We start from the raw sequence: 6,544 nt of genomic DNA on the forward strand, positions 1-6,544 counted from the left end.
GGTAGCAAGCAGAGCCGCGTGAAGGCTGACCTTTCGGGTCTGTGGCCGTCCAACGGTAAGAGAGCGCAGGCTCTCTCTGCAGGAAGGATAGGCCCTAGGGTCTCTGCACAATTGCGGTGTCGTTTGAAAGGCAGAGGCACTGTAAGGGCCTCAGGTCCAAGGGAGAGCAAAAAGACACAACTTGTCGTTTGCAAGGCTCCGCTGGGATTCGAACCCAGTATCTCCTGTTTACTAGACAGGCGCTTTAACCAACTAAGCCACGGCGCCACTCCTCTTGTTAGGCGTGGGGAGGGCGGCTCAGAGGATGCATGAATCAACACTTCGAACATCCTGCTGCCTCCACTTGATGCAAGACAGTGATTGCCATACCTCAATGAATTGGTTCTTGGGCATGTTTTGTTACCTTTTAAATATGATTGACTTTATTTTAATCAATGTACGCTGAGAACAGGAGGCCTCAAAATGGTTTCTGCTGTGCGAGGGCAACACTGTGCAGTATGGGCTTAACAAAATGGCAAAAAGCGTGACTCTGGTGAGACTCAAAACCACAACCTTTGAATGGCCTCATCTGGAATTCTAGAAGTCCAATGCACTGTCCATTGCGCCACAGAGCCGTTCAATATGCCAGGCTGGGCCACTGAGGGCTTTTCTTACAGATTTGTGCCTATCCTGCTCAGCCGAGTGGCACGCTGTGTGGGCAGAAAGACAGGTCCTCAGGTCTTTGCACAATTGAGGCACGGTTCAAAAATATACAGTGTAGTTGGGGTCTCCCATCCAACAGTGAGGCCAGAGACAGCCACCGGTGGAAAGGCACCGCTGGGACTCGAACCCAGGATCTCCTGTTTACAAGACAGGCGCTTTGACCAGCTAAGCCACGGCGCCACCTCGGTTGGATCCGTTAGCCTGGGATGCTATCCTTCAAAAGCAGGTGAGAGGGTAGTGTTGCAAGAGAAACCGCCCGCTAACCTCGAGCTTCTCTGTGTCCCCATTCGCCGTCCGTTTTTTGGTAAAGCACGAGCTCGGCGGTATTGTGGCGCGCAACCAAAGGCATCGCTGGGATTCGAAACGCAGGATCTCCTGTTTACTAGACTAGCCTGGAAGCACGTTCGCCCTACGAGAAGGCGACTGAGACGATCCAGGCTTCCAGAGAAGAGGCCCGGGGTTGGCTGACTGGGCGCTGGACAGCTTTAAGGCGCTTGCCGACAACTGAGTCGGGGCGGTTTACAAAATTAACCACTCGCTGCCCCCTTTTTGCGGGTCGCTTTCGGAAATGCTTGCGCTTGCTGGACTGCAAAGCCGCACAAGGCACCGCTGGGATTTGAACCCAGGATCTCCTGTTTACGAGACAGGCGCTTTAACCAACTAAGCCACGGCGCCAAACCGCATGCAAGGCTGTCGGGAGGGTGACTCAGAGGATCAAAACATCCAGAGGCGGGCCAGGTGCTGGTCCGCTTAAAAGAGAATGTCTACAAATTTCTACTGCCTGGGGGCAACACTGCACAGTATGAGAGTTACTAGAAAGCCAAAAGCCACGACACTGGTGGGACTCGAACCCACAACCTTTGAATGGCCTCGTCTGGCAATCTAGAAGTCCAATGCGCTATCCATTGCGCCACAGAGCCCATAAGGGGGTAGCAAGCAGAGCCGCGTGAAGGCTGACCTTTCGGGTCTGTGGCCGTCCAACGGTAAGAGAGCGCAGGCTCTCTCTGCAGGAAGGACAGGCCCTAGGGTCTCTGCACAATTGCGGTGTCGTTTGAAAGGCAGAGGCACTGTAAGGGCCTCAGGTCCAAGGGAGAGCAAAAAGACCCAACCTGTCGTTTGCAAGGCTCCGCTGGGATTCGAACCCAGAATCTCCTGTTTACTAGACAGGCGCTTTAACCAACTAAGCCACGGCGCCACTCCTCCTGTTATGCGTGGGGAGGGCTGCTCAGAGGATGCATGAATCAACACTTCGAACATCCTGCTGCCTCCACTTGATGCAAGACAGTGATTGCCATACCTCAATGAATTGGTTCTTGGGCATGTTTTGTTACCTTTTAAATATGATTGACTTTTTTTTAATCAATGTACGCTGAGAACAGGAGGCCTCAAAATGGTTTCTGCTGTGCGAGGGCAACACTGTGCAGTATGGGCTTAACAAAATGGCAAAAAGCGTGACTCTGGTGAGACTCAAAACCACAACCTTTGAATGGCCTCTTCTGGAATTCTAGAAGTCCAATGCACTGTCCATTGCGCCACAGACCCGTTCAATACGCCAGGCTGGGCCACCGAGGGCTTTTCTTACAGATTTGTGCCTATCCAGCTCAGCCGAGTGGCACGCTGTGTGGGCAGAAAGACAGGTCCTCAGGTCTTTGCACAATTGAGGCACGGTTCAAAAATATACAGTGTAGTTGGGGTCTCCCATCCAACAGTGAGGCCAGAGACAGCCACCGGTGGAAAGGCACCGCTGGGATTCAAACCCAGGATCTCCTGTTTACAAGACAGGCACTTTGACCAGCTAAGCCACGGCGCCACCTCGGTTGGATCCGTTAGCCTGGGATGCTATCCTTCAAAAGCAGGTGAGAGGGTAGTGTTGCAAGAGAAACCGCCCGCTAACCTCGAGCTTCTCTGTGTCCCCATTCGCCGTCCGTTTTTTGGTAAAGCACGAGCTCGGCGGTATTGTGGCGCGCAACCAAAGGCATCGCTGGGATTCGGACGCAGGATCTCCTGTTTACTAGACTAGCCTGGCAGCACGTTCGCCCTCCGGGAGGGCGACTCAGACGATCCAGGCTTCCAGAGAACAGGCCAAGGGTTGGCTGACCGTGCGCTGGACAGCTTTAAGGCGTTTGCCGACAACTGAGTCTGGGCGGTTTGCAAAATTACCCACTCGCTGCCCTAGCTATCCCTGTTTCCGGGTCGCTTTCGGAAAAGCTTGCGCTTGCTGGACTGCAAAGCCGCACAAGGCACCGCTGGGATTTGAAACCAGGATCTCCTGTTTACGAGACAGGCGCTTTAACCAACTAAGCCACGGCGCCAAACCGCATGCAAGGCTGTCCCGACAGCCTTGCATGCGGTTTGGCGTCGTGGCTTAGTTGGTTAAGCCTCTGGATGACCACTGAGGGCTTTTCTTACAGATTTGTGCCTATCCAGCTCAGCCGAGTGGCACGCTGTGTGGGCAGAAAGACAGGTCCTCAGGTCTTTGCACAATTGAGGCACGGTTCAAAAATATACAGCGTAGTTGGGGTCTCCCATCTAACAGTGAGGCCAGAGACAGCCACCGGTGGAAAGGCACCGCTGGGATTCGAACCCAGAATCTCCTGTTCACTAGACAGGCGCTTTGACCAACTAAGCCACGGCGCCAACTCGCATGTTAGGCGTGGGGAGGGCTGCTCAGAGTATCAAATCAGCATATTAGATTTCTGAAGGATCGCATGACACTGAAACCTAGAAAAATAATGATGCTGATTATTTAGCTTTGCTAGCCTAGAAATCTAGACGCACCCTAGCGGCAGCAAAAATTATTTTGCAGCCAGGTGGGTCTAGACACTCTCAATAGACCTTCTAGCTGCAAAAACCCAAATTGGGTCAGGCCAATCACAACGCGTATAGAGTAGGCGGGGCGGGCTTAACATATGACGACAGAGTTGCGACGGCTACCACGTGAAAAACAAAGAATGGCGGCTGCAGCTGTCGAACAGCGGTCTTTCGAATCGGCTTTGGCCGCGACTCTGGAGGACTTGGAGTTAAGTTTTTCTTTAAGAAACGAGCAAAGAACGGCACTTAAGTCATTTTTAAAAAAGGAAGATGTGTTTGGAGTTTTGCCGACTGGATACGGAAAAAGCTTAGACTACGTCACCTTCTTCGTTGCTCTGATTGGTTGAAGCGCTATCCTATTGCGTGCATAGGGATTTTGAGAGACAACCGTTTATCCCGCCCCTCGGAGTAAGCCGCGTCTATGGAGAGTTTCCAGACTAAACATCTTGATGTAAGTCTGGCTCGCCAGGCTATAGCTTTGCATCACAGAAATGAATTATTTTTAAAATTATATTAAAACAGAAAACATTGTTATAATGACATTTCACAAAATCACTTTATTTTTGTATTTTTATCGCATAAAGGCAGATTTGATAAGAATAACAGACATTTGATCAATACTGTAATTGATTCTTTTTGCTTCATAATTTTTTTTTTTATCTGCTATAAAATCTTAAAATATGGTCCACCCAAAAAGTTCAAATTCTTTTATCTCTCTCGTGTTATTCCAAACCTTAATGGCTTTGTTACTTTTTGTATTCTTTCTATATTTTAAATATGACATATTATGAATTAAATTTTAGTTTTTACCATGCACTTCATCATCTATCAATCTTATTTGATTCTGGTGAGCCACACATTTTAAATGTAAAATGCATTGGTTTAGGTTGGCTGGTTCAGGATGGGCCAATGAACTTGGAAGCTATTCTGGTGGTAAACAAAAGTGAAGAGAAAGAGAACTTGACACAGCCTGATAAATGAAAACCAGACAACAAGCACAACTGTGAACTGTGTGGCACCCTCTCAAATGATGAATGTGATTTTATTCAGATTTGACTATTAAGCAAAACGTTGCATTTGTAATGCATTGTATTTAGATATTTCGTATCTATTAGTGTTATATTAAGACTAAATTTATGGCAAGAAAATCTGATGTGAAGATTCATAAACTACAGATCAACTATCAAACCTATGCCCTTGTGTGATGATTCAGCAAAACATTTAATAATAGGCTGTTATTTACAGTCGCAGATTCCAAGGATGACTATGATGCAAGACACCAAGTTCCTGTCTTGGATTTGTACTGAAATGCAGCCCATATTTCATGTTTTTTTTCTGGCATGACAAGGCCCTTGAAGAGCTTCACCTCAACATTCAGGTAATCTTTACCTGTCTGAAGGCTGTCATCAGACGTGGCCACTGCAAGCTCAACTCCCCATCTGTGATATACTGTTGAGGTATATTATATATTAGACAACATATTAATTCGCTTCACTGGAAATCATTTTAAAATGTCAAGTAAATGATGACAATTTTCATTTTTGGTGAACTATCCTTTCATCAGTTTCTTTAATTTGAAATAAAGTTTCTGAGCTAGCTTGAGATTAAATGTGGGTCATGTTCTTTGAAGTTATATAGTTCTCCACTGTAGTCTTCAAGCTTTGCACATGTAGCTCTTCAAAGTTAGCCTGAAGTTGTTAATCAACACATGCACATAGTTTCACAAAAAATACATACAAATTCTCATTAGATCACATTGCACATACACAACTAGTGCATCTAAAAAAAAATTGAATATCATGAAAAAGTTCTATATTTGTTGCAATTTAATTCAAAAAAGCAAACTTTTTTTATTCTAGATTCATTGCACACAAACTGAAATGTTGCTAGATATTTTTTGATGTATTATTCTGATGCCTGGGCTTCAAAAACGCCTCAGCAGTGCCACAGGATTATTGCCTCCATGTCACGCCGCATTGAAGCCGTAATTTGTGTAAAAGGAGCCCCAACCAATTATTAAGTGAATAATTAAATCTACTTCAGAGATCTTGAACATTTCTGTTTTGTATATCTTTTTGATCTTTGGAAAAAATATTCAAATTTTTTGAGGGACTGATTTTTTGTATATATATTTTTAGGTTGTATCAATCTGAATTAAAACTAAAAAAAAAAAAACCTCTTGAAATATTTCAGTTTGTTTGCAATGAATCTAGAATATAAGAAAGTTTCCTTTGAATAATTAAATTACAAAAAATAAAGAACTTTTCCATGAAATTCTAATTTTTTGAGACACACTTGTACACATGCAAACAGAAAACATATTTAAAATGCATAAAAAAGTAAAAATAAATAAATAAAAATCACAGGAAAAGGTTATATAAAATACATTTTCACTACTAGTGTTTATCCAGTTATGGCCAGCTACATTATTACCTTATTAGACATTATAAACTCACATCCCACACAGAATATGTTGTCTTTTTTGCTATTGTCATCACACACTGAACTGCCTAAGTCTGATTGGGACCATGGGTCTCCAAATATGAAGACCAGCCTAATAGGTCAACAATGGGGTCATGGGCAAAATCAGTCTCAAATGCCCTTGAATAAAAACAAAACCATTCACAACAGAACTTTCAAATCTGTGGACTCAACCAAAATAAATGACCCAATGTTCACATGTTGGACTTACATTTAATCTTCATGAGCTGCAGGGTGTAATTTGGATTTGTCTGTGCATGTGTTGTTTTACTTTTAAAGGTTTGGTGCCCATCCACTTCGATTATATGACTGACAGACTGCACCGGTTTTAGTCAAAAATCTTTGTTTGTGTTCTGCTGAAGAAACAAAGTCACCTACATCTTAGATGCCCTGGGGGTAAGCAGATAAACATCAAATTTTCATTTCTGGGTGAACTATCCCTTTAACATAATTCCATAGCTGTAGATGTGTGAAGAAATGAGAAGAGGGTAATCCAATGAATCACTCTGTTGTCTAAACATGATTTTGCAAATGGTTTTTCAGGTCATTT

General features: G+C 44.6%; 8 non-coding genes across 8 annotated transcripts; all 8 read right to left on the minus strand.

Moving 5' to 3' along the window:
• Positions 1 to 193: 193 nt before the first annotated feature.
• trnat-agu (transfer RNA threonine (anticodon AGU)) lies at positions 194 to 267 on the minus strand. Its single transcript has one exon. It is a non-coding gene; the product is annotated as a tRNA-Thr (tRNA).
• Positions 268 to 808: 541 nt separating this feature from the next.
• trnat-ugu (transfer RNA threonine (anticodon UGU)) lies at positions 809 to 882 on the minus strand. The gene has a single exon. It is a non-coding gene; the product is annotated as a tRNA-Thr (tRNA).
• A 421-nt stretch (positions 883 to 1,303) lies between these two features.
• Positions 1,304 to 1,377, minus strand: trnat-cgu (transfer RNA threonine (anticodon CGU)). Its single transcript has one exon. It is a non-coding gene; the product is annotated as a tRNA-Thr (tRNA).
• A 155-nt stretch (positions 1,378 to 1,532) lies between these two features.
• On the minus strand, positions 1,533 to 1,622 carry trnar-ucu (transfer RNA arginine (anticodon UCU)). The gene is given in 2 exon segments: positions 1,533 to 1,568; positions 1,586 to 1,622. It is a non-coding gene; the product is annotated as a tRNA-Arg (tRNA).
• A 201-nt stretch (positions 1,623 to 1,823) lies between these two features.
• On the minus strand, positions 1,824 to 1,897 carry trnat-agu (transfer RNA threonine (anticodon AGU)). The gene has a single exon. It is a non-coding gene; the product is annotated as a tRNA-Thr (tRNA).
• Positions 1,898 to 2,438: 541 nt separating this feature from the next.
• Positions 2,439 to 2,512, minus strand: trnat-ugu (transfer RNA threonine (anticodon UGU)). The gene has a single exon. It is a non-coding gene; the product is annotated as a tRNA-Thr (tRNA).
• Positions 2,513 to 2,940: 428 nt separating this feature from the next.
• On the minus strand, positions 2,941 to 3,014 carry trnat-cgu (transfer RNA threonine (anticodon CGU)). Its single transcript has one exon. It is a non-coding gene; the product is annotated as a tRNA-Thr (tRNA).
• A 251-nt stretch (positions 3,015 to 3,265) lies between these two features.
• On the minus strand, positions 3,266 to 3,339 carry trnat-agu (transfer RNA threonine (anticodon AGU)). Its single transcript has one exon. It is a non-coding gene; the product is annotated as a tRNA-Thr (tRNA).
• Positions 3,340 to 6,544: the final 3,205 nt, after the last annotated feature.

The sequence above is a fragment of the Garra rufa genome, chromosome 2 (genome assembly GCF_049309525.1).
Source record: "Garra rufa chromosome 2, GarRuf1.0, whole genome shotgun sequence".
Classification (NCBI taxonomy): domain Eukaryota; kingdom Metazoa; phylum Chordata; class Actinopteri; order Cypriniformes; family Cyprinidae; genus Garra; species Garra rufa.